The 27,693-nt window shown below is 42.2% G+C and overlaps 1 protein-coding gene across 1 annotated transcript in view; it reads right to left on the reverse strand.

Annotated features, from left to right (window-relative positions):
* Positions 1 to 21,241, reverse strand: part of ARPP21 (cAMP regulated phosphoprotein 21) — a 185,304-nt gene extending 164,063 nt beyond the window's left edge. The window contains exon 1 of the mRNA XM_065753352.1: positions 21,140 to 21,241. The gene's annotated coding sequence lies outside the window, so the exon portion shown is untranslated. The remainder of the gene's footprint in view (positions 1 to 21,139) is intronic.
* Between the last annotated feature and the right edge of the window lie 6,452 nt (positions 21,242 to 27,693).

The raw sequence follows: 27,693 nt of genomic DNA on the forward strand, positions 1-27,693 counted from the left end.
AGGAGAGAAACCAGAGACAGAAGGTTGCAATCAGTACTGGCAAGCAGGATTTTTTTTGTCCCAGCCGTACAATACAATTAGTGGAGGCAGAGCAGGCTCTCAGGTCCTTGCTGGATAGCACAAACTGGATTGTGCAGACAGACCATAGCCAAGCACAGCAAACGTGGGAAATACAACTGGATTTTCCTGTGGGCCTCTGGTTTTTGTGCTTGTTTTGGCATGGTTTGACAAATGCTTTTCTTCTGTGGCAAGTGTCTTGCTGCAGTGTAGAGCCAGGCTGCTCTCTCCTAATTCACAGCTGATGGTGGAAGTTGAGGTAGCCCCATTATAAAGCATTCAGCAACAGCAATTGGTCAGCAGCTGACCTCTTCCTCTTCCTCTGCTCCACCTCTAAGACATAAACTCTCTTGGTGTATTTTATTACACGCTGTAAACTTGCCCAATTTTCATTTTTCCCCTGTGTTCATGGCTCTGCAGCATTTCACCTTTCTGGGGAAGGGGGAGAAGGCAAGATGCAGTATAATGCAGTTTGATTTAAATTATTACCCTGGCACACTGTTTCTTTGAGATGCTATTTTCCCTGCCTGTTCTAACTGCTGAGCACAATCGCTACAGCTCAATTATTAAAGAGATTCTAAAAATAGTGCTGTGCAAAGCTGTCTACAAAGAAAAATCATTCAAACACAGCAAGAGACACAGCTCAGGCAGCGAGATTTCTATGTTATTAGCTTCTTAATTCTTTTCTTTTTTCTATCTTTTGCTCTCTTCTTTCTGCCTTTCCATTCTTACCTTCAGCAACAGTAAGCGAGAGGGACCTCCAGGACTTTCACCGGTACCTTGAAATCTGTGTGAGCTTATAAACACATTGATGCAATAAAGTGTTTACCACTTGGTAAACACTAACATTCACTCATCTCCATTCGAGAGAAACAAGATCATGCAGGCAAAGGAGGACAGCCAAAATAAAATAAATAAATAAAGGCAGGTGCTAGTATTTCTAGCTGTGAATCCTTCCATGCACTCTTCAGAGAAGCTCAGAACAAGGGCATGGTTAACCATCTGGGAGCCCCAGAATCCACATTTCCCTGCCAGGGATTTTCACAAGGCTATGATTCACTTGACGGTTTCTATTTGGGAAAATGTTTAAGGACAAATCTCTAATTCTTAAATCTCTAATGAAGCACAGGTGAGTGCTTCCCTTGTCTCTGGTTCTGAATCACAGGGTGGGAGGGGAGGTACTAGGGAAGGTGGTGAGGGTGTTTGAGAAGGTTCCTCTTACAGTTGGTAAGCTTATTCTAATTCTTGGCTACACTGATATCTGTAACAATCAGTGGGGAAATTGAAAGTGATAGAAAATAGTGTTATATTGACCTCCTTTTTTCAGAAATGATTAAAAAAAAAGTTTCCCAATGATTTCAAAATAAACAATACCGATTACGCTCAGATGTAGGTTTGTGGGAGGGAGATAAGGCAGTAGTAAAGGCAGGCACTGGAGAAAAAGACTGGAAAAATCTCTCCAAGCTGCACTGCAAAGCTGGCTGGACACCCAGCATACCCACATGTACCTCCTGCTCCAAGGCTGTGAGCCACGCTGCTGCTTCTCTCAGCTGGCAGGAGCCGATCAAGGAGAGCACTGGTGGGCTCATGCCAGTTGCACCTGGTAGAGACATCTCTGAAAAGAATAACTTCTTCCCACTCCCATCTATCCCAATTGCACATGCCATTAGCATTCAGACTAACTTTGCAGCTCCAGCTTCTCCACAAGGTTGTGCTCTGCAGGAATGCTTCCACCAGCCCAGTGAGGGCTGCAAAGACCTAGCCTGAAAATTAAAGACTAGGGGCTGCAGTGTGCACATATAACAGCAAGGAATAAATGTAAGTCTTGTAGCGCTGACAGCTCTGAACCATTTTCCTCTGCTTTTTTGCAGGGAGCTTAGGTGGCCATGCACCTCCTTCACATGCCCTGTCATACATAAGAAGGGTGTTAACTGCTAACGCCAACAGTGTGAAGCTTCTCAGGAATTTTTCCACCACCTTTTGCAGCGTCACAGTCTATTTAAGGAGGAAACAATCTTCAAGACTGTCTCCTGCTGTCTCTAAAGCACACATAGATGAATGGTCATTGGAATAGTGTAGGAAATTAATATCCATGGTCATCCTGAGCTAGATTTCTGCAGTTTAATACATATATCTCCAAAGCATAAAAAAAAAAAAAACAACCTCTTTGAAAGTTGCTCTGTTGTTACCACTGGGTCCTTACTAGGTTTTAACACTGATAACTGATATGCCGTAGGTCCAGCAAATGAGTTGAAGTGCAGAAGAAGCAAAGCATTAAACCTTAAAGCCCAACAACTGATTTTTTTTTCCTCTCAAGAGCATCCAGAATAACTTGCATTTACAACACCACGCTCACATTAGCAGAGCCCTGCATCAGGCTGGTTATGTCTTAAGAAAACAGCAATTTCCACCCTGAGGTAGAAAAAATGCAAAAGAGCATTACAAGTAATTGAGATTGTAACTCCTGTGCAGCACCAGTGATTAATAAAAATGATCATAGAATCATAGAATGGTTTGGATTGGAAGGTTCCTTTAAGATCATCTAGTTCCAGCCCCCTCCAATGGCAGAGACATCTCCCTCTAGACCAGGATACTCAAAGCTCCACGGAGGATGCATCCACAAACCTCACTGGGCAACCTTTTCCAGTGTCTCACCACCCTCACAGATCTTATAGCATCCCTTTGTTAATTACAGGTAGCTCTCTAATTAAAACGCTGCAATGAATCATTGGTGCTTCCTTTAAGAAGGCAGAGTTTACCAGAGGTGTTATAAGTACTGATAATTCCCTCCACAAATACTAATAATTTATTGCTATTGAGGCTTTCACCCATGCTACCTATCCAGAAAGGAAAGGAGGCATTGAGAGCAGCTCTTGTTACATGCTGAAAACAGCTGGGATATGGCTCGACCAAGGTGCCGAGAGATGCTGGCAGAGCTGGGAGGGGACAAGGGCTGGAAGGCTGCTGGTCAGTGTCGAGAGCAGCATGACATTTCTGCTGGTTGTCACATTGGTACACAAAGAACAGTGTTCAGGTTGAATGGTTCCAGTGAGGTCAGGGAAAAGGGAAATAGTCAAGAGGAGCTAATCTGCAGTACTTTCCCTGTGCCATAATTTAGGTTGATTTCTTGAAAGTGGCTTTCTTTGGCAGCCTCATTTAGTGAGGAGATATCATGCCTTCCCAGTGTTCGTTGGGAGTGAGGTATCCATGTGCCAGCATTTGCCTTTACTGATTTTATTGTTGCACTTCCAGAGGAACAGAGACACATCCTTTGGTTTTTATGAAACACCTGACATCCTTATCAATTTAAGGATGAAAGACCTAAGGCAACAGCACTACACCTGGTATTTGACACATGATCTATCCTTACTTCTCCTACTTCCTTTGGAGAACAAGAAGGAAAATTTGAAAACAAAACAAGGAATCACTCCTGTGAGAAAAATCTGTCCTATCCCATCCATGCACATGACCTGGAGCCTGCCCTCAGCCATGCCAAATGCCATGCCATATTCCCAACAGTGTTCTGGTTTGGTTTTGGCATTTTGGCTTTCTAAGCATCCACCATTAGTTCTAAGAGAGAATGAGCTACAGAAAACATTTTTTAATGTCTAAAGTAATAACAATTACTTTCTGGCTGTGTTGCCACAGCTGCAGCAGCTCTTGGGAATGTGGAATCAAGTTCAGAGCTCGGCGTCTGCACCTGGAAACAGTTTTGCTGAAAAGAACTGGATTCTTGCTTTGCAAGATAGCTCTCAAGCATGGCACAGCTGCATGGGACCCTCGATGGGGTGCAGATTGTTCCAGCAAGAAACTTTAGGCAGCTGGAATTGCACTTCCCCTGCCAGATTTTGAGATTTCTTCCTGCAGCCTTCATGGTGGTTCTTTGACTGCTTTCATCTAGGTGAAAGGATGCTGTAATGCATCTACACAGAGAAAGATTTCTGGTTTCAAAGTTCAGTTTCCAGTTTGCAGCGCGGTACCCCATTCTCAGAATGTACAATGAATGAATTTCACCTTGCAGGATCACATGCAAAGTGAGCACAATAAATACATCTATGTGTGTATATATATAAACCTGCCGCCATTAGCTAATGGCAACAGTATTTTAGGCTGAATGATCTACACTGACTGCTTATGCATACAATGCCATGGAAAATCCTTCACAACAATGAGGTCACAGAGGGCACTTTAGGCAAAAAGGATCCACAGCCCACAGTGCCTGGCACATGCAATAGGACCTGGCTGTTTGCTGATCTTTGTCAAACCAGAGAATTAAAGGATTTTGTACAGACCTTGGAAAAAATTCATCCCAGCTGCAACATCAGGGATGAATTACATCTGGATTTTGTACATATTTGGTAAATTGGTGCTCCGAAGTCTCTATTTTGAAACAATATAATGTGGATGTTTTTAATTTCCCAGGCTCTTGATTTTAAGAGGAAAGATAAAATTTTAAAAGCGTTCAGGCACCTTGCAGTGTGAATTTGTTGTGTTTCTCCCCTCTTCTTTTATAATAGATACCATCTATCTAAAATTATCCAGGGCAGAACTATGATCAGCAAATACAATTAAACAATGACTCAAGCCGAGGCCTGTGCCAAGTGGCAAAATGCCCCATATAAAGGTACTTGTAGTCTCTTTCTATTTGTCTCTCTCTGCATTAAAGTCTTTGATATTAAAGAGCAAAGAGACTTTGGAGGAGCTGGGTGGCATGATGGGAAAAAAGAGCAAAAGATCTGTTTTATTTTCTTGGCATATCCTAGCTAGATACAGGTTTCCTGCAACAGAAGAACAAATGAGTGATTTCTGAAGAAACTGGGCAGTTAAAGTCTTATGTAAGGTTCTATTTGAGTCTGAAAAAATCAAACCAATGTAAAAAACAGCATCTGAAATAAAAAATGGAAGGGAAATTTAATGCAGAAAAATGATTTCCCAATGTTAATACTTATCGTGTCAGTCAGAGCAACTCACTTTTTGGTGGTATTTTACTGTAATATTCCAAGCTATGGAAAAACTGAAGTTTCATTACAGTGATGATTGCTGATTCTTTCCCTTATTACACTACACTGCCAACTGAGTGCTGCAGAAGTTGAAGTGAGGGTTCTGTGCATCTGAAACAAAATGAACTGTTTACCAAGAAAACTTTTTGGGATAGGTAGCAACTGCCTTACACTTGCTGACCGTGGGCATGCAGGCAGTCTCCTTGTCCTCTTGCCCCCACATGCATCCTTTCCATCCCACAGGTTGGCAACCAGCAGGGCTCATGTGCTGCTCATGCTCCTACCCTCCTCTGTCGGGTCAAATGATGGAGACTGCTGCAAACCTGCAGTTGCTTAGGCTGAAAAGGATCCTAATGATTGGTTTCTTTCCCTCTCTATCAGAGAAATTTGCAATTTTAAGCTGCGTTATTCCCACTGCTACCTAGCAGTGAACACAACTATTGCATTTCTGCCGTGATAATCTCCAAATAATCCAAACTACCGTGCTGTTTTATCAAGGCAATATCCCTGCCCATGGGACTTGGTAGCCCAAGCTCTTCCATGCCTCCTCAATGCTGCCCATCAGCCTCACTCCCCTCTGCCCTCAGGGCTCACCTGCCACCCACACTACTCACATACCCTCAATGGTGAATCAAACCTGGCACAGCAGCTCTACAGCTCTTGCAATGGCTTCTAAACTACAGTTTACTATTTGCCCAAATGGTTTCCCAAAGCCTCCTTCAGACTCTGAGATCCTTTCACCAAGCTTTGCACATGCTGTCCTCAACTCCCAGCTGTAAATGTGTTTCTGGGGAATCCATCCTGCTCTTTTAACACTTCACCAGGCTCCAGGCTGGTAGGTGCCAGTGCTCCCAACTTAGTTCAGAAAGAGCAGAAGCCTGGAGACTGGAAGGCAGTTCTTGAGTTTCATTCAAACGACTTGTGCATCTCTAATTGGGGAAATACTGCACCAGGATGTGGAGTATGGCATACACTACTTAAACAAGACACACAGCTTTGCATACCCCTTTATTGCACACTGACAATATATGGTGTATGACTGTGATTCAGGAGCCAAATGTCTCAAGCAAATATGTCAGTAAAGGAGTGTGTCAGTCTGAAGTGAATGCAAGTTGCTGCTTGCATGATAAAAGTAGGCTGCAGCCCTTTCCTTCAGACCCAGCCTAATCCTTGAGTGCTGTGGTGAACTCTCACCTTGGCACTGTCAAATCCTAACCCTGGGTTGGCAGGAGGTGCAGGGAGAGCAGGGAAGGCAGGGAGGGCAGGCAGCACCGTGTCTTTGAGTAATGCTGGATCATAAAGACATTAAAGGGCCATCAGCAGCTCACCAGCAGAAGCCTGCATTTATTATAGCATAGCAAATTTCCAGAGATGAGCTCCTTTCATTTAGGTCTGCAGCTGCTTCTGACATCTCCCAGCTGAAAAGGGCTGAGCATTCTCACAATATTAAAAACTCAGCTTCTTTTCCTCTCGAATCTGGAGAGAGGAAGAGCAATAAAAAGTGAAATAAAATAAATAGTCTGCTGTGTTCTACGTGTTTACTCTCAGGCATAGGAGGACTGTGTGAAATCTAACACGGTAACAAAACTGGAACCAAAAGATTTGTATCTAGAATCTGTGCTCTCACTGAGTGTATGTAAGCCTTATAAAATTAAATATGTGACTCTGATCTTTACGGTAATGCTGTGAGTCATCCAGTAATGGTCAGTCTCCCCCGGTTGGAACTCATTAAGTGTCGAGACTCATTAGAAATAAATCCTTTTATCAGAAGAATTTAAATTCCCACTGCTTGTTCCAGGTGCCTGAACAGCCACAGTCTAATTAACTAATGATACTGGCCAAGCTGCAAAAACAAACTGTTTATCACTTAAGATACTATACATACACATGACATCCAGCATCTATATTGCTGGGCAATATAGGTAAAAGATCCGCGGCCATTAGATGAAAAGTTAAGCTCATTTTCTACAGGCATGGGTCAGAAATGACACAAGCACTACATTTGTCATATAGCCATCTAGTAAATGACAGTGCACTTTGCAGCAACCTATATGTACACACAATGTGTATATTCGTGGATCAGGATATGCCTCGTTTTTACAACCGGTCACTCTGTTCTCACTGATGTGGATTTGCTGTTTGGCTCACAAGTAACTCATTCATCAATACTTGTTGCATTCCCAATCTCAGTGCCACAGAAAGATGGAACTGAGGAAAACAACAACACTTTATCAGATAGGAACATTAATATCTCTCGACTGGAAACAAATTGCCCAAGGGGCCTGCCTGGTGCCTCTGAGCAGAAGAGTGCTTTGAATGAAACAAGGCGTCTAAAGAAATGTTTGATACTGGATTATATGGTCTAACAGAATCATACTACACAAATTAAAATTGAGGGCCTATTTCATTTTTATTCTTTTATAAATCTGAATGAATGGTATTTAAATAGGTACCTATAGAAAAGTTTGAACTGAGGGGAAAAGCTTTCAGTCATAACGTGAAAAAACCTCTGTGATCTACAGGCAATGTTAAGATGTGCTAGTCAACGCCAAGTAACAGCTGCTCCTGAGGTTTAAAAAAAGAATTGATTAAAATAAGTATTTCAGCTATTGCAGGAAAGACCAAATGAAAGACCCAAACCAGTACTGTGTGTTATTGACATACTTGCGAAGAATACAGAAAATAATTGCAGAACTGAAAAGCCAGTGAAATAGGACGCTAAGTGAATTTGTAGAATTCTGTGCCTTGAGAAAGTCAAGAGCATTTCTGTTCCCAAATCAGAATGCAAACAGCTCTTCAGCTTTTTTTTTTCTCTGAAATAAATGCAGAGATTTTCTCCCTAGGTCTGATATGTGTGTTAACAAAGGTGAGAACACAAAAATGAACCTGAAGAACTAAATCTCTTTTCTCTCCCATCAAGTGTAGGCAGGGAAAAACCTGAAATGTTATAGTCCCTGCTACATCCAAGCTGCATTTAGGTGATACCTGACAGGTACCATGTCCCCTGTCCTTCAGGAGGCCAATTCAAAATGCATTTCATATGTACAGACACAATGGTTAGGAGAGACCTACAGCAAGAACTGAAATGTTCCATCATTCTTCCTTGCCTGTCTCCCAGGAAAAGAACAAGACTGACAGCTCTCTAGAGCTACAGTGAGGATAGACATCCTTGTTGCAATGAAGCAACAGAAGGCTTCATTATTTTTGGCCACCTTGGCTGCTTAGGAGGAGCTTACATTTTTTAAAGACATGATGGAGCTTTTTCATTTCTTTTTTTTAATGAAACTGTCAATTTCCTCCCTCTCCTCCTTAGCTGATTAAATAGAAAATCAAGAAAAAAATTAAAACAATTTCTCCATGAAAATAATAACATTATTTTTTTTAACAAGAAAACAAAAACAAAACAAAAAAAAAAATTATATGGCACTTTTTCACTGAATAATGTTGGGGGAAATGATTTTTATTTAAGGTAAAACCTACCTTGCTCATATTTTGTTTTATTTTATTTTATTTTATTTTATTTTATTTTTCTGCAGAAAAGGAATCCTATATTCACCCATCTTTGCTGATACTTTTGGTCCTGGAATGACAGAAAAATGTTACCAACCAATTATTCAAACATATTTGTTTTTTTAAACTCACCCTTACTGGCATATGATTTGATGTCTGAATTGTCAAAAACAGAACAAAACACAGTTTTTCTTGTTGAAAACAATGAATACATGAGGGTTTTTTTTATTGCCAAAGGCTTTGGGCTCTTAACCATAGTGCACTCATAGCTACCATTGTCCCTATCCTACCACATAGTGATTTTCTATGTCGTTTATCACATCAAACAACTATCCTTAATATTTATGAATTATCTGACTAATACAACAGGTTTTCCTGATGTGCATTTTCTGGCTTAAGGGCAGAACTCCTACTGGTGTAGATAAAGCCCACACACTGAGAAGAGAGGGCTGAAAGTACTCAATGAAGGATTTCTCGAAAGGGTTTGGCACTGGTTTTAGGTCATCAGTTAAAATGTCGCACTGAAATTCACTTTTAATTACAAAGGTTCATTTTTCAAATCAAAATGGCGTTTCATTTCAAAATGGATGCTGGCAGACAGCAAAAAGGCATTTTCACACAGCGAAAACTTCTTGACCTCACACTGTGTTGTTTTTTTCCCTAGATTTTGTAAATTTTTGGCCCACAAAAAGATTTGAGTTGCTCAGTCTCAGCAGAAACCCTTGAATCATAAATACCCACACTAATTAATTAATTAAACACATTAATTAATTCATGATTCTTGCAAATGTGGAAGCGGTTCCTGTGCCTGCCCCTCAGAGCAGCCCAGCCGCCCTCTCCCAGCAGAAGAAGCTCCTCTGGGTGCTTGGGAACTCCAGGCTTGTTTGCATCACCCAGTAGAATCCAAATCCCAGCAGTCCTACTTCTGTTTTCATTTTGGGAGCAGATCAAAACCATTCAGTTTCCCCAGACAGATGGCATAGATTTAAACTGTGACCGCATTGTCCATATGTGTCCTGTGCAATGTATGGATTACTTCATAGGATCTTGCTGGCAGTGAGCAGGCAGCACGTTGTGCCTTTGTTCTGCTCCTTGGCACTTTCCTAAACGTCTCCCCTTTGGCAGAGCGTGGGCTTTCTGTTGGATCTGTGTCACCAACACGTGTGAAGCCTTGTCATATTTTAAATGACATAAATATTAAGAAAAGGGAAAGGAAATACAATAATAAATAAGGACACGCTCTCCCCCTGTTGCTGTTGTGAAGGTACTATTTGCTCGAAGTTAGAAGCTGGAAGGTGATCTGAGGGTCACGGGTTTATAATGATGAGATTATTTATTTTTGAAAAGCGCTGCTCACTTCTGGCATTTGTTCTGTCAGGTCTGCACCACGGGATTCCTGCCCACCCCTGGGATATCCAGCTGGATTTCCCACCTAAGTGCCACCATGAACCGGGTCCTCCACAGAAACTGAGTGGGCACAGCCTCAAGTAGGTAAACTGAAGAGATATGGTTAGTCCAAAATAATGCTTTAAGTAAATATTTTTTGAGCTCAAAACATGACTTGTGCTAATTGCAAATAGCACCTCTGGTTCAGCTGCAATCTGTTTTCTATTCACCCTTCTGCAGACACTCATGCAAGGTAAATGCATTCTGGAAACTCTGTCCAGCAACAGCATTCACCTGCAGATAGGGGTTTGTTATATGTCCTCAGCACTTGGCCAGTCCCTGCTTGTAGGGTTGCAGTTAGGCAACATCACATTTAAGTAGCCAGATTTGCCTACCCATTTGATAACCCACTGACATAGAATTAAGAATGAACACATTATAAGCCAAAAATGCTCAGGATGATTCTTTGCAAGTAGAAAACGCAGAGCAGAAATTGTGAGATAAATTGAGTAGCTCCTTCCCTTGGCTACATAGCTGTCTTTGGATTAAAATGCTGAGATTAAGTTATCGAGGGTAGATTGCTGTCAACTTTATCGGCTATGTCTGAATCATATGATCACCCACACAGTACTAAAGCAACTCGGTGCACTGAAATCAATGGAGGTAGGCTGCTTTACACCAGCAGAGAAGAACTCTCCCTGTGCCTGCACCAATAATAGCTACTTAAAAACCTTAAGTGGGCTTACTAAGGGGTGAGGGAACGGGGGTGGAAGCAGTTTCTTGGTAAATCCAAAATCCTGGCCAAAGATCCAGAAGGGGATTATTATTTCAGTAACTCTCTTTCTAGCTGTGCTAGCTGTGTTAGAAAGGTGTTAAACTCTCCTCAGCCAAGAGCACTTTGCAATAATCAGTTTATGAAAATTCAATTTGGCAGAAAAATTCTCGGCAGTCTCTGCTGAGAACTGTACTTATTACACCCCAATCACAAGTGGATGGGCAAAGGTAGCACAGCAGATCAGTCTCTCCTCCTCCACGGCCCTGAAACACACTCAGCAGCACTGGAGGAGGGAGAAAGCAGCATTGTGTAACTAGTCTCCAAAACCCAGACAGCCACTTAGGACAAGGAGGAGGAAATAAAGAAGTCAGAAACAGAAATCAGCCAGATGCAAAGCTTCTGGCAGGAGTGTCCAGGTAGAGACTACGTTTGTGTGGGCAAAAGAAACAGCCTGCACCCTGTCATGACAAAATATCCACCTGACTGGGAAAAATGTAAATGATGCTGAAATGATAATGAGCACTCGAGTGGATTTCTTCCTGAAATGAGTCACAGCTGCTGTCAAAACTCCATCAATCTGACTGCTGTAGCAGGATGAGGGGAAAGCTCTCAGGAATGCCACCTGAAAGCCTTTGCTGTGGCAGAAGCATCCCACCAAGCTCCCAGCATCACAACAGTGGGAGCATCCTGCCTGACCTGCTGGAACCAGGTCTTTTACACCTGCCTCCCTGGGGAGAGGCAGCGGTCCTTCTGCACACATAGGCCATTATATTTACACTCCATTGCTGTTGGCCACGTTAGTAGCTTCATGACTAGCTTAACTGTTTTTCCACTAGAAGGCATTGCTGGGACCAGGGAGAGTAGGCTGGAGAGGAGACAGATGGTATTTTCTCTGTAGTTTTGGTGTTTGAGAACAGAATTTGCACAGTTTGTTCCTCAGTCAACCCTTACTCTTAGGATAAAAGCTGTTACCAGCCGGAACATGAATGGTTCTGAAACATGCAATCAAAAAAATATTTTTTTAATGGTGCAGAGGGAGAGCTTTCATTTTAAAGAGCTACCAAATACACATTTCTGAAGTCTGATGCTGTGGTTATTAATCAGATGCTTTGGGGCATCTGGTTTGATTCACTAATACTGAATGCAATCGTCCTTTCTTCCTCAAGATTTCCCAACAGATCATTAAAGACCTGAAGCTCCTTTCATTCTTAATATGCACCGTGATTATCTTGTATCTGCAGAGTTCTTTATACCTACACTTTAATATCTTCCTCTCTCTAGCAGGTCTCTTCTTCCTTCAGCAAGGTTTCCATTTAAGGTAACTGTCATTAGTTAATTTGCCCTTTTATATTAATATGTGCCCTCAGAAGGTCCGCTACATTCTGTGCTGGCCTGAGGAAGGCAATGAATTTCAAAACTTAGCCTGACATCTGCCCAGCCCATATTCCACCAACTTACACAGCATTATTCTGTCATGAAAACCTTTAGGGTAAGTAAAAGCCTGAGCTGCAATTAAGCGAAATCTCCTGCTCCATTCACTGTGACCAAACAGAATCACACAATGGCAGGGGTTGGAAAGGACCTCTAGAGGTCATTGAGTCCAGCCCCCCTGCTAAAGCAGGCTCCCTGCAGGAGGTCACACAGGCAGATACCTGGATGTGTCTTGAATATATCCAAAGGGGACTTCACAACCTTTCTGGGCAGCCTCTTCCTGTGCTCTGTCACCCACACTGTAAATAAATTCTTCCGTGTATTTGTATGGAACTTTCCAGTGTTCAAGTTTAAGCCACTGCTCCTTATCCTACCGCTACATGCCACTGAGAAGAGTCTGGCCTTGTCCAGTTGCCTCCTGTGCTTTGGATATTCATAAGCATTGATCAGATACCCTATCAGTCTTCTTTCCCCCAGAAAAGACCCAGGTTACTCAGCCTTTCCTAGTATGGGTGATGCTCCAGACTCTTTATCATCTTTGTCACCCTTTACTGGGCTCTTTCAAGGAGATCTGTGTCTTTTTTTTTTTTTTTTTTTTTTTTTTGTACTGGGAATCCCAGAACTGGACACAGGATTCTAGATGAGGCCTCAGCAGGGCAGAGTAGAGGGAGAGGATCACCCCCCACAGCTTGCTGGCTTTTAAATGACTCTATGTTGCTCATTCCCACCTTCCTGGCTGTACTGGGTGGTGGACAAATCACAAATGGAGAGAATCACAATGTGCTTGGGCAGCTTAGGCACAGAATGAGACTTTTCTGTTCCTTCCCAGTTACAGCAAGCAGATTTCTCTGAACAGGCTTCTGTTCAGAGATGGATGTTGTAGAGAGAGCATGACATAGCAACACTGTCAGAGTGACAGAAGGCTGAATTTGCCTAAGACTTGAGAAAGCCAGTGACAAAGCATTGCAAATGTTGGACGAGAAGGTAAATGTTATTTTACATACATGGAACATAGGCTCCATGCAAATCATGTTTGCTCAAGGAACTTGCAGATCTGCAGCTGAGCTGAGACAGAAGCCGTGGCCTGCTCAGAGCAATGTCCTCTTGCTGTGTCTCATAAGCATGCATGCACATATACTGTCTGAATTAAATGTGTCCAAAATCCAAATTCAAAGCATCCTTTCTTTTCCTACCTCCCCTCCACCAACTGCATCCCGCTCTGCTCAAGGTGTAAATAGGTCAGGTGTTTCCATGACCACAGTGAACCAAATAAGCAGTCGGGGTTCAGCAAGCAATGTGAATTTTTTAATTGTTCCTGTGCCAAGTAGCACAAAGCAAGCGGCCCCACGCTGACAGTGCCTCACTATCTCCTCTCACCGCGGTGCTGCTCATCAGCTGGCACTGGCCCCTTTCCCCTTGGAACTGCTATCTCCTGCAAGCTTCAACAGGCAGCTCCCCTCATGGGGTAGTGCTGATGAAAAGTATATTTCGCACGGAAAATGTCTCGATGCATCACCACTGCAAATACTAATTGCTGGTTCCAACGCAGCATTGAACCTGTTCGCACAAGGTATAATTGAATTGTGACTCACTGCCACAGAGTGGTGTAGAGGCCAAAAGTATAAAATAAACCTGAAGGCAAATTCATGAGGGACATGTCTAATAAACACTGTGGTTGGGATGCCCTACCATTCAGGAAATCACTACACCTCTATGTGCCCCAAAGCGAGGAGCTGCATCACAGAGAGGGCTCTTTGTACTTATGTCTTATTTCTTCTCTAGTATCCCTGCTGCTTGCCTGGATCCTAAGCTAGATCTAACCTAAATGAGCCTGTAGTCTTCTGCCTCCTCACAACGAGACAGTCTGGGACAGAGAGTGAAGCTGGTGGCTCTGAATCTGCGTGGTGCAGGGATGCCTCTGACCTCAGCTGGTGGCTTACAGTGAAACATGCAAGGCACCAATGGGATCAGCCCTGTGCTGCCTTTGACCAGTTCTCAGAAGGCATTTTCTGATTTCTGACTTTTCCCATGCACTGAGTCACCTGGTTACTATGGCACAGATCCGTTTTCACTTGGCAAAAAGCACCAGATCTTTCATGCATCACAGACCAAGTTATTTGTCAACAAAAATGGTCACTTAAGACTGCTTTATCTCCCTTTCCAGGGGCCAGACATGAGAATGTTTACTTTGGCTGGGGTAACTCATGAAATCTCTTCTTGGAAAATGTCCCATAACCTGCCCCCAAAACCAACCCTATCTCTGCCACAGCATTCTGTGAAGTCTCCTTGCAATGCAGAAGATTTTGTGAGGAGGAGTGAGAGCAAGTCAGAGAAGTCCACATCAAGAGCTTCTCTCTCCTGTACCCAAACACAGCCAAGGAACCTGCTCAAACCTCCATAAAGTAAAACTGAGTTTTCCTGACAATTCTTTTAGTTCAATCTTCCTTAGATACAAGTTCTAAAAAAAATGTTTGTGCTACAACCCTCTCTGGGAGTTGGGCACACTAAGGACATTAGGGCTATCACCACATTGCTCGAGCCATACCAAAGCCAACTCGCACTCTTCATGGTTGTTTGTTTGCCTCACCCACTTGTGGCCTGGAGCTCTTGGCCTTGTGTTCTGCTGTCACCAGAAGCCAGTGCCACCAGTGAGCAGCTCTTGCCTCTCCATGAATCTGTATTGCACACCAGTGGGGCCTTAATTTTTGGGATGTTGGTGAGAGACCAACACTCTCAGAAGGGTAATAGCAGTTCCACTCGGCCCATCCTTCCCCAGCATCTTGGCTTTATGCCACTCTTATCTCTCTGATCCCTATAAGCATGAAAATGGAAAAGGGTTCTAATTTTGCAACAAAATTCTTCGAATTGTAATGTGAGGCTTTGTATTTAGCCTCCAATCTCCTTCAGAAACCTGATAAATACATGTTCCTAGTGTGAAAACACTGTTTTTTTTCATCCTCCGTGCATTTTTTTCTTGAATGAAAAAGAAAACAAGGAGAGATTTTCTTATTAACAGCATCAGATCTGGCATAATACACAAGTGTGTGCATAATATACAAGTATTTCATGTCATAACAGATAAGCTTTACTTATTCATTGGCATTAACAATGTCCATGCAGCTCTGGGAATAGCGTGGTGTTGTTTCAGCTCATTACTGTGCTGTCAGCAAAAAGACAGCAGTAGGGCTGAAATTCTATGCCAATATGTGTGCACTGCTTGCAGCCTGCAGTGGAGCGGCACTTTCTTCGTCCCTCCACATCGACTCTCTTTCACAGCCTCTGATGGGTGGCTGTAAAAAAGGTTCTTTGGAGAGTCCAAGAGAATATAGCATGGGTAGCAGCAGATGTGGTGCTTCCCTTTTAACATTCCATCTGATCTACAACAAATTGTATCACCCAGGATTACTCTTCTGTAAATTAGGGATAACCATATTCACAACCACTTCACAAGGCACATCAAATAAAAGAATAGCAAATCAGTTAAACCAGTGTTACTAGTTATCTATCTGCTAGGGTAACTTGCTTTACCTCTCAAATAGATACTTAAGGGAAACATGATGTTGGAACTAACACCCTGTATATGTAATTAACTACTCCCCCTATATGTGTTTCCTTCAGCCCCATTTTTTTCCTCAGATATAAAGCGTGGTAGTCCCACTTATCAACAAGATTTAGCCCTATTAGGGTTATCTGCAACAAAGCAGTTATCTGATCATTAGATATACAGGGCTTAGAGGTCAACGGATTAAAGAGGAAGGAACATAATGCAATACTACGAAAAGTACGGTGCAGGATTTAATATTGTATATTTCAGTGGTTGAAAAGTCTCCCATTATAATCCTATGACGCCAATACCTCACTGAACAGCAAGTAATCCTAAAATCCAGTTAGCATAGGCTTAGCGTACTGCAAAAGCAGAGGAAATAGGAAAAATGAATCCAGACACATCAAGCTACTGTAACTATGAGACAGGTTCAGGTAAAAAAAAATCTTTGTTTTCATTTGCAGACCTTGCTTTCTAAATGCTGGAACTCACTAGGACTGTGTTGTAACTGTTGGGCCTTTGCCCAGTACTGTAAATCAAATGATAGGTCATGACACGCCTGCTCCAAAATAATCCTCCCCCCTGCCAAGTCCCAGAAACCCTTATCATGGATAAGAAAATAGGAGATATGAAATCAGGTGCACTAGAAAGTGTCGAAATTACGAATTTTCTGAAATGACTGTTCTAAAACTCTGATAGAAATGTATGAGGCCTCGTGTACTATGCCATTTTACTTCAGTGCTGTTTTTTTAAATGCTAACTCTCTTGGATTGTCCTATCAGTCCCATTGCAGACACCAGCACCCGTTCTGGAAGGGATCATTAAGTGCTCCTCTCGCCCCTCGTTTATTCATCAGTACTGGATAGCTGTCATTACATGGAGCAAGACCTGTAGAAAATACACTAAACCACATTGTACTTAAACTGCTAAAATTACATGCATAGCTTCGAAATCTCATTTCTCGATGTTTACTAACCTGCACATGTATTATAGAAAAAATAATTCACTATGGAATTTATTATGCATTGCTTCATCATTCATAATGAAAATTAAAAAGGCACTTTTTCACTGTTTTTAGGAATTTTTGAGTACCCAAAATGCTAGAAAAATAGCTACTCCTTTGTTGTTGTTGTTTTGTTTTTGTTTTTTAATCAGGAATTGTTATGCTAATCTGCTTCTTGAGCAATCCCTTCCAAATCACTAAATTGATTAACAGAGTTCTTAATCCATGTCTTAATTAATTTTGTAATGATGCATCCAAATAATATATACCTATCCAGCAAGAACTAACTTGGAGGACCACCAATCTTATCATTGCAGCAGCAGCAACAGAGGTCTGTTTATGGTATTCAAATTAAAAAAAATCATGTTGAATAGACAAAAAAAATTAATAAAATTTGATTGCTATAGAAAATGGTATATAGAAACATTTGGAAACCCAAGAGCAGAAGTTGAGTCTGTGGCCCTTGATGTATCACCATGCATCACATATAATGTGTCCATGCCTGAGGAAAGCTGTCTGACTGTCCCATCTTTGTAGCAGCCCTGATAACAAGTGCAAGAAAACGAAGTGTTATAGCCACAAATACAACAGTGGAACCTCAACTCTAGACGGTGACATTAGTCAAGACGTAAGGGAAGTTGTTTTGTAACCTTAGCTTTGACAACTGAGAACCTACAGCTGTGGGAATTCTTGACTTGGGTCTGGTTCAGCCTTCGATTACACCAACTGCACGCAGCAAACAGTTTCTTCATGCCTGCATACTCTGAACCCCTACCTCTTTCCCTTAGAGAAAGCATTTTTGCAGCAGCACAGCCTCGAGGATCTATAGCGACATGAGCTTATTTATTACCTGTCACTTCTATCCAAACATTTTCTACTGCGTCAGACCAACCATTTATTATATAATTTCTCCATGAGATCTCAACATCATCCATCACTGGTAGTCACCTGCCCTGCTCCAGCTCTGGGCCTTTGCACCGTGCAGGGATTTGAATGTGCAGGTGCTGGGCCCTGCTGCTGCCTTCCATCTTGTTCTTCCATCACCGTGTGGCCTGCCTGGAGCTGCCAACATATTTTCAAAGGGTTCAAAAGGGTATCTTCTTTATGAGCCTTCCCCACCATCATTGCTTTAATGTAGGAAGTGTCAACCTGTCTGTTTTGTAAACACATCACCTCCTCATTCCTTAAAGAAATATATACTGCGGATGGATGTTTCTTTCCCTGATAAGAGCCAGACTACCTTCCCATCCTCCCCTCCATGCACATGCACTGCTGACACTTTTAGCCCAAGGGCTGGGTTACATAGATCTTTATCTAGCCTTTTTTAACTGATCTGGGGAAGAAGTGGATGTGTATGCAAAGGTGAAGTCATCACTGTAGCAGCAAGGGAGAGATGTCTGAACTTGCTAGAAAAATAACAAGGAAAACCCAGCATTAGGTAGATCTCACTGTATTCTAAACAAAGGTATTTAAAGGTAATCAGTCATAGTGAGAACATGTTAGCATTGGTCTGGCTTGCTGATGAAGGCTATTCATTACAAATGTGACAAGAAGAAGAGGTACTCAGCAGACTTTGTTCCAGATGAGTATGCCCCCCAGAAACCTCCCCAGAGGATGGGTCACATAACCTACTAGAGTGACTTTATAGCCTGCAAGATTGTTCATGCATTCTTTTTTCTGTTTCCAGTAATTTTCCCTCCCTCTTTTGCTTTTCAGGAGGTGTGAGTTTGTAAACAATACACAACTGTAGCTGTAAATAAACTTGTTTGGAAATTGCCTTTGCTCTGGGGAACATCTGGTGGAAAATCTGTCCCAGTCTTCTCTTCCTAGTCTCTCTGCCAAACAGCCTTTCTCCCTTGCTGTATATCTCTGGACCCTGGTGAAGAGCAGACAAATCTTCATCAGACTTCCTGCATCAGAAAGGGAAAGGAGTGTTCCTGTACAAATTCACAGACATGCAGGACTGTCAGTATATGACAGGGGGATATCTTGCTTGCTGGCTGGGTATTGCCAACCTCAGCACCAGCAGTTCAGGATCCTGAGAGAGCTGACTTTATGAGTATCTAGCCCCTGCTGTTACATTATACAAGTCATATTCTCAAATGCACACATGTATATCTTCCTATGGCCTAGATTTTATATAGCAGATGTTTGTAATAGCTGAGGAAGCAAAAGGAATTGTCTTCTTCAGTACCTCAATATGTATGTTATTATAGTATATTACTCTATTTCCTTATCACTACATTAAAATAACTTGACCAAGTAATGTGTTTACAGTATCAGAGGGGATTCCTATGCTGCTTAGAAATGTAATTGGATTTTCTCATTATGTTGCAGTGATATTACAAGCTAAATACCCAAGAAATTACTAGATTATGATGGCATGGTAAGTTATGAGCATAATGTACTACCTAATGTGATACAGAAGTCCCTAAACCCATAATGTCAATTTCCTATGAAACTGATACATAATTTTAATAAAATAACAATAAAAAAGAATCATGCAGACAGAGTAATGACTGCATGACCTTACAAAAGGTCAATTGTAAAACTTATTTGGATATGCCTTCTAACTTACATCCATGATCAGTGACGTGCAAAATAGGAGATGCATTTTTCTCAAACTTCTGCTACTCTGAGCATTTGCCCATAATGGTTAAAAACAAACAAACAATACAAAGAAAACAAAACTAACAAGCAAATAAAAACATGAAAGCCATGCTGCCCTGTCTTTGGGATTTTCTGATCTCTTGCGTCGCCAGCAGAACTGGAGATCCATATAGCTCTCCTGTTCTTTCCTAGCTGGTTGCAAATACTTTGTAAGGCAATAGAGCCATCTCTGCAGGGACTCAGACTGCTGTTCTCCAACAGGATCTTTCTGGCAGTGAAATACACTTACAAACTGCATTTAAAAAATGGCATCAAATTTGTGAATGACCTCTCTGCAAGGAGAGACACATTAAAAGTTGCAAATAAACGACTTTCAAAAGGAGATGACCATGTATTTTCTCTGTGCTTCTGGCATGTCTCCTGTCAGCACGACACCAGCACTAAGCCCTGACCCAATCCTGCCCAGCAGCTCCTTCATTTCCCCTGTTCTGAGGTACAGCAAATTTTGCTTCATGTATTGAAGTATGAGAACAGAAACCAAGCTGAACTGGCACTGTGAAGCAGACAGGGAGCCAGAGAATGGCTTGGCTGAAAGCATGAGTCAGGGCGTAAGAGATGTATGGGATTACCATAGTTTACATAGTGTCCTCATTGCCAAAACACCATGTTAGGTCCCCAGCGCAGCACCAGCTGTGAGAGGTGACGAGCAGCAGAACAGTAGTAGTAGAGTTACAGTAGCACCACCTCCTCGAAGCTAGTGCCGGGAAGAATCCAAGACCCCAGAGAAATTCCTGTGTGCAACAGAGAGCCTCTATGTTCCTTCAGGCACAACCCAACACTCAACTGTAGCTAGCAGCACTGAGACAAGGCAGTTTGTCTTCTGAAGACCACACTCTTAATTTTATGGTATCGGGCAAAAACCCCCTCTAAAAAGAAGCTTAGACCTAAACTGTGCCTAGACACCCAATGCTTGTGAGGCATGACCTTCCTCATCAATTCTGTGCTGTGTTTCTTTGGTCTAGGTATTGCTTACTCATTCCACAGCTTCCCAGAAAATAATTTCACCTATAGACAGAAATAGTGAGAACAGCGCTGATCCAAAGCCTACCAAAGCCAAGGGAGAGGTTCCCCCTGGTGCCAGTGCATTATGCATCAATCTAGCTGTCTAGGAAGGCTGCGGTAGCCAATCTTGTCCCTTTGGTCATCGTTTCAGAGCAGAACTCCTCTGGAGTGCATGATGGCCCTGCCTCTCCCCGTGGTTGGGGAGTGGGTCACATAACCACAGCAGGCACCTGAGTGCCTTGTGAGGCACTTCCCTCCTCCTCCTCTCCAAACTTTATGCTCAGTAAACAACACTGCAACATTTTGCTGCTTTTACCAAAAGAAGCTATCGCTATTTCAAAAAGAAAACAAAGGATAGGGGAAACTCTCAGACCTCTGAGCAGGCAGATCAGATACTTTCAGTTCAGAGCAGCAGCGCTTCTCACCTCCCTTCCCACAAGTGCAGTCAGCATATTTGATGCCTTTTTCTTTATCTCTCCCATGCTTATTATTAAAACACGTCATCATCATCTAATCACCACTGGAATTGAAAGTAATTTTGCACAGGAGCATTCTAAAATTAGAGAACACCAATTAAAATTAATGCAAAAAACAAAGTGCTCATGCAAAGTGCCCTGCAAAGAAACCAGGGCTGACACATGAGCAAACACAATGCCTATCTGCTCACCAGCAGTGTTGATAGCTGCATTTTTGACTACTTGTTTTCAGGGGATCCCCCCACCCCTGTAAGCAGCGGGTCTGTGCTGAAGCCTTCTCCTTACCCTGAGCACCACGCAGCAGCGGTCGCATCCAGACTTGTTGGCTTTCCGCACCTCAGACCAAAGGCTCTGCTTCTTCCAGGGCAGCCTCTGCCCGGCTCCACGTCCTGCAGACAGCTGAGGCGAGCCGAGGGGGCCGGAGCATGGTGGTGATGGGATACAGCCCTTCCTGATATAATGGGAAAGCCTCTGCCAACGCCGGCACTGGGCCGGGCCAGATTCCAGCGCCGCAGCTCTGCTGCACCTGTCGCGGGGCACGAACCGTGACAATCAGCTGCGTGGCTAATATTAGCCAGGAAGGAGCGTGATCTGGCCACCAAGCAGCCCTTAGGGAAATAACTGTCCTGCTCTGCCTCTAGTTAAAGGGAAAGCAAAACAAATGAAGTGCTCCGGCCCCATCAACTGGAAGAAGTGAACAGAATCCCCAGATCCCTGTATGGACCTGTCTAGTTTATCACTTTAGACAAATCTTCCCTCCAGCAGTTGTTTTGGTCCTCCCAAAACAGCCTGCCACGAACAGAGGAGGGTACATCAGTACCTGCTGCTCCTGCTGCCTCAGCACTGAGGATCTCTGATCTTCCAGCAGGCAAAACCAAGGCCCACACCACGCTACCCAATGGCAGGCATCACCCAGGGCCACCAAGTAAGAATGAGGACATACGACACTTTGCATGCAGTGTGAAGGCATAACAGGCCAGCACTATAAGTAGTTCATAAAAGTCAAAAGCGAGAAAACTTCCTACCCTGCATAACCTGCAGTGTTAATGTACCCTGCTTAAAATAAACCACTCACAGCACTGGGCCACTTTTCTCTTTATAAAGTAATTCTGGCATTGCTCAGTTTCCACTGCTCCGTTGCAGAGATCTTTGAGCACTGGGGCCACAATGATGGTGTGTACTGCCGCAGCACTAAGCACAGGAGGGCAGCTGAAATACCAATGTGAGCTCCAGGTCCAGATCTCTGACTGAGCAGTTCACAGCAGATCCTCCACTATCCTGGCTGCAAGCTTTTTTTCTTTTTAAACACATCCATTTTGATTGCCTGAGACTACTCAGGTCGAGATGAAAGAGTTAAAAGGCCCTGCTTTCTGTGAGACCTGTCAGAAGGGATGGGATGGTGGAGCATTTGTGAAGAAATAGAAGTGGGGACACTCTCACACTGGGTTGGGAAGGACGTAAAGCATTGCTGCAGGGTTCATGTTAGTTGGATTGTTATTTTAAGCCATGTCAGGAACCAGATGGTGCCTCTTTGAAAAATCTGATTATAAGCTAAATTTACAAAATATACCAGAAGCACTTGTGAAACTGTAGGAGAATTAAAGGGACAAACAGTGAGAGTAAATGGAGAGAGACCCTGGCTTCTGAGGAAGCAAGCTGATGCAGTCTGAGAAAGATGAAATTAAACTGGATGTTTCCACTTCTGCAAGATGTGGGAGGCTCCCTAGACAGCTAAATTAGAGAGAAAATGTGACAAAGATGAATCCATACATTCCCCTTGCATCCTCTGAGTAACCCCTTTGATCCCTGGGGAAAGTAAAATTGATTAATTTGCACAGCCAAATCTCTCTTTAGATAGCTGTATAGAGATCAGTCCAAGGTTTGGGCAAGTTCTCTCCTTCCCCACTAGCTCTATTGTTTGTTTACCCAAACGAATCTCGATGGGCACACCCAAATATTCTCTACCCTGACTAACCATTTGAGTCATTCAGCTTAAAAAAAAAAAAAAGTTTTCATTTTGCCAGAACATCTATCTTTAGACCAAACCATCAAAACATATTTAGTATTTAAATCTTTCAAATGGCATTATTGGCAAGTTACGAACATTCTCGTTGTATTTTATAGCCTTTCAGAGAAGAGATGTCAGGTGATGAGAGCTACATAATCCAGCCTACCAGCGAAAGGAACATTTTTCTTAAGGCATGTGGATTCAGATTGACTTATTGCAACCCTTGTAATACATATCAAAGCAGAATGTAGGAAGCCTGGTTTGTCCTGATGTGACACAATATGTTAAGTAACCATGGGTAGCCACCTATATAAACAAATATCTTTGATTTTTTCTTTGCTTTATTCAGTTTCTTTTAAAGGCATTAAGTTTACCAAGGAAGAAAATTACAGATTTCCTTAAAAGAAGAAAGCATCAGACATCAACTTAATGAAGGATGTTTGCTGCTAAGGCATGGGTTGCATATCCATTTCAGGAAATGTTTTAGTATGACCTTAGCTAGACTTCCCATCAGAAACAATTTAAGACCAAGTGAAGACAGAAGCTAGCTGTAAAGCTTGAGTGAAGGTAAGGCACTATCTCACCTTTGGGTGCATTGGGATTTAGCTGTCTTCTTTGCACTTATATTGTATATGGGGCTATTTGCCAACATATGTCATCAGAAGGCAATCATGTCAGAATAAAAAAAATCACATTCAAAGCCACATCCTCAAGGAGATTGCTAATAAATATCAGAGAGATTCATGAAACTACTTCTTTACTTTTCAGCCTCAGCTGCCATCCTTCTGCTCTTGAGTCTATCAGCAAGCCAACCATTCCTGCAGGCATATTCTGTCCCCTTACGGCCACCATCTCTCTGTAATTTAAGAACCTGAGTACAGCTGGTATCATCACTCAATGCTGCGCAAGCTCCTATAATATGAAACAAGCTACCCAGGCTCTGACTCCTGTAGATACACCTGCATGTAATTCCCTCAAGAGATTTTATCCTACTGTTGAGATTTCTCACACATATTTTGGTTTTTCCTTTTGAATAGTATCACAGATTTTCTAGGGAATGTATGGCCTCCTCTGATGTCATTAGCCTAGCTTGAATTGTGCTGTCACATGAAAGAGTGTTATAAATATGAGAGGAAAAGTATTTTTCAGTCCAGCCTCTCCAATCTCTGTACTGTTCCACTTTGAAATCTGTAGCCAAGGTTACAAGAGAACAAAAATAGATCCACAAGATTTAGACATTCAAAAGCCATGGTTGGCTTTTGTATCATCATAGAAGTGTCTCAAGTTTTTACTGTAAGCTTCCAAATACCTTAATTGGGTATACTCGATTGTATTTCAACCCTGTAGCACTAGATGACCTACTCTAGGGAACCTGCTTTAGCAGCAGGCTTGGACTAGATGATCTCCAGAGATCTCTTCCAACCCCTACGATTCTGTGATTTTGTAAACATCCAGGTCAGTACTTTATACTGAAGATGGGGCTAATTTATCCTACATCTTATATTTTTCTTCTTTTTTTACTTTTACCAAAACACTTGGTGTTTAGATCTGCAACCCAGTATATGGAAACATACTATGCTTCCTTCCCTTTCCAAAAGGACTTGAACCCAGCATAAAGCCCTACAGTACAGCAACAGCCCGCTTTGAGGTTGATGTTTGCAAACTCTTGCTATTTTAATAGAACAGATAGGATAAATTCTTATGTACAAGACAAAAGCAAAACTTAGGTTTCTATCTAGTCAGGGGAGTAGTCATATATTTCTGCAACTGGACTTTAACTTGGCAGAATGCCTCAATTGGGAAGCCAGAGGTTTATTTTTGAAATCTGTTAGCCACCCTTTAACTGCCCAAACAGAAATTTCATCTGTAAAAAAACGACACAACCAGTTTGCTGTTGGATGCACAGAATGTGTATGAAGAGTAGGGCTGTGCTGAGGATGATAAGGCTGAGCAATAGCTCCTCTAAACTGCACAAGTCCAGTGGGGAGATGTCCAAAACATTCTGACTCCATTCATACAGCAGCCTGTAATTACGCTATCTGTATCATTCTGGGGAAGGCTGGATTGATCATCAGGTTATCATAAAATTAATTCCAGGCTGATCTTTATGTGACAGATTGGCCTAATAGTTTCTAAGTAACTCCTAAGGTCATTGCCAAACCTACACCCACAGGAGCATCCCCTCACCATACTGCACTGGAGACAGTGGTTGTGAATGTACAAAAAAATGAATCTATTAGAATCCACATCTTCTACAACAGCAAAGGTCAAGGCACGAATCCAATCATATGATTAGAATGTCCTGTTACTGAGAAATCACAAAGAAAGGAACAGAGCATGAATTAAAGCAAATCATAAAAGTCAAACATTTTCCTAACTACACTGTATATTTTACCAGCAGATGAAAGCACAACTCCCAAACAGCACAGAAGTAAAAAACCCTGATGCTTTTTGCTCACAATCCTGTATAGAGAAGGTGTTTCTGAGTCATATGCAAATAGAAAAAGAAAAAAAAGATTAAGTCGGAAAAGGAGTTTAGGATGCTTAAAAGCATCTTATCAGTAGAAATTTGTATCGTGCTATGTAGAGTAGATTCAAATCCTAGACCAGAAATGCAATACACTTGATTTTTGTGGTTGGGTTTTTTTTTTGTTTGTTTTTTTTTGTTTGTTTGTTTTGTTTTGTTTTTGATAGGTCATTGATCATCAATGGTAGCAGTATTATACTGGCAAAGGCAGCTCCTGGTTCAGCAGTGTGTTGGTTACAGTTCTGGAGCAGAATTTCTAACTTTGGCACGCATATCACATTTTGGAAATCTCTGTGCTTGACAAAAATTCTCTCAGACAAAAGTATACTAGCCATATTAAAGTCTAAAATTTCCTAGCAGTTAATGTAACAGAACCATAACTAGTACAACTGCTGAAATGTGAATGCAGGGAAACGAAGGCACAGACAGAAAATAGGTGACAAAACTGACATAAAACTGAGGCACTTAAGATAAGAAAGAGAATGGGTGTTAAGACAGAAACACCAGAATGCAACCCTGTTAGCAAATTGTGATGGAGTATGGAGGAAGAAATGGTCCTGTGTCCTCACTTCTTTGCTTTTCCACACCGATTCAGCATTGCCAATTGCGATCTCAGCCACCAGGGACTTGTGCAACTTCTGCTGTTTGACAAGAATCTAGCTGTACCGATGAGCTGACAAATCCAAAACGCCTCCCACTCCCAGCCCCTGCTGTGTGCCAAATTGCTATGTGTGCACTTGTGCACCACTTAGGATCCATCTCCGGTAGCTGCCAAGAAAGCTCTCCCGTCTCTTTTCTAGCAGAAAGAAGTGAGCGGAGAAAGGGAAGGGAGAGGGGAGAGAGAGGGAAGCAGAGAGAGCGTGTGTGCACTTTGAAAGCCAACTTTTATTTTTAGAGACATGAAGCAGTACTCAAGCACAGCTTGTTTTCACTCCAAACAGAAGAGGCTGCTCCTGAAAATAAAAATAAAAAAATAAAGTTAAAACCAATCAGATGGTAGATCTGCTTTAGACAGGTGCCTAAAAATGCCCTTGAATATTCTAACAGCCTAAGTGAAGCAAGAGGAAGAATTAAGAAGTCCTAACTAGCCGAGATGGGGTGTTAAATTGTGCCAGCTCAGAGAAGAAGAAATGGCAGCGGGAGCATGGAAACAGAAGGGTGGCATATGAGCTCACTGCATTGCCTTTATGTAGAGGTGTCCAATGGCCTCAACACTTAACCAATATAAACTGCCAATAAAGCCAAGGGGTCAAAGGAAGAGGAGCTCACAATGGCAGAAAAAAGGATTAGCCATGGACAGACCCTTTCCCTGGGGCTAATGGGATATCACCTGGTCCTGCAGTCACCTCACATGGTGATTAGTTTGGCATTTGAAGAAAGGCAGTGGTGCTTCTCAAGTCCTTAGCATTACAGAAATATCTCAAGTCTAACTTGGGCTTAACTCCAGTTTTAGAGATTAAACAGCATATGTACATCTGAAATACACTTAATAGGAAACAGGATTGAATTGCTGTAGTGTGAACACATTCATCTAGGTTCTGGTTGCTCTGCTTCATGCAAAGGGACATATTTAAAAAGAAACTATTCTGAATGACAAAACACAAAGACTTCAAGCCAGACCTAGTTCAATCCCCATTAACTGTAAGAAAGACATGTTTGGATGATTTAAAGGATGATTTAGAGGAACCTTGAGACTATTCTGTCTCTTCTTAAAAGAAAGTGGACTTGAAAACACCATAAAAAGGAACACGTCTCTCTTCATTTGCTCTTCAGGCATCCGTATACTGCTACTGCAATAACCTCTTTCTTCATTCCTCTTTTGGTAACACAGAGTGAGTTTCCTTGAGTCACGCGGGGTGATGTGGCACTGAGGGACAGGCAATAGTTTGAATTCAGTTCCCCTGTGGTGAAAAGCCCTGTGAAGCACTACATGGCATTCAGGTGAATTGCAAGTTGTTACAGATCCACCTTTGAAGGGCAACTTTCACCTCCTACGCCTTTACCCAGCCTATATATGACACGAATGGAGCAAAGCATCGGGAGCTTATTAAAAACACCTAACTGCATGCATCATTATGGCTTGTAGAGCAGTTCCTCTATAAGCAAGGAGTAACCTATACTCCTGAAATATAATTGCTTCCAACATTTTTTAATTATTTTGCTCATTTCTAACAGGGAGAAAAGTAAGATCTGCATGGAAATGAAAAGGTCTTCTGGATAACAAGTCGGCCTGGGATAGACCTCCTCACTGCCAGGATCCCTAAAAACACTCAGGGTTCATAACCAAAGGAATCCTTTCAGTTT

The sequence above is a fragment of the Cyrtonyx montezumae genome, unplaced genomic scaffold (assembly GCF_038088225.1).
Source record: "Cyrtonyx montezumae isolate F1298 unplaced genomic scaffold, pur_monq_1.0 scaffold_8, whole genome shotgun sequence".
In the NCBI taxonomy this organism is placed as follows: Eukaryota; Metazoa; Chordata; class Aves; order Galliformes; family Odontophoridae; genus Cyrtonyx; species Cyrtonyx montezumae.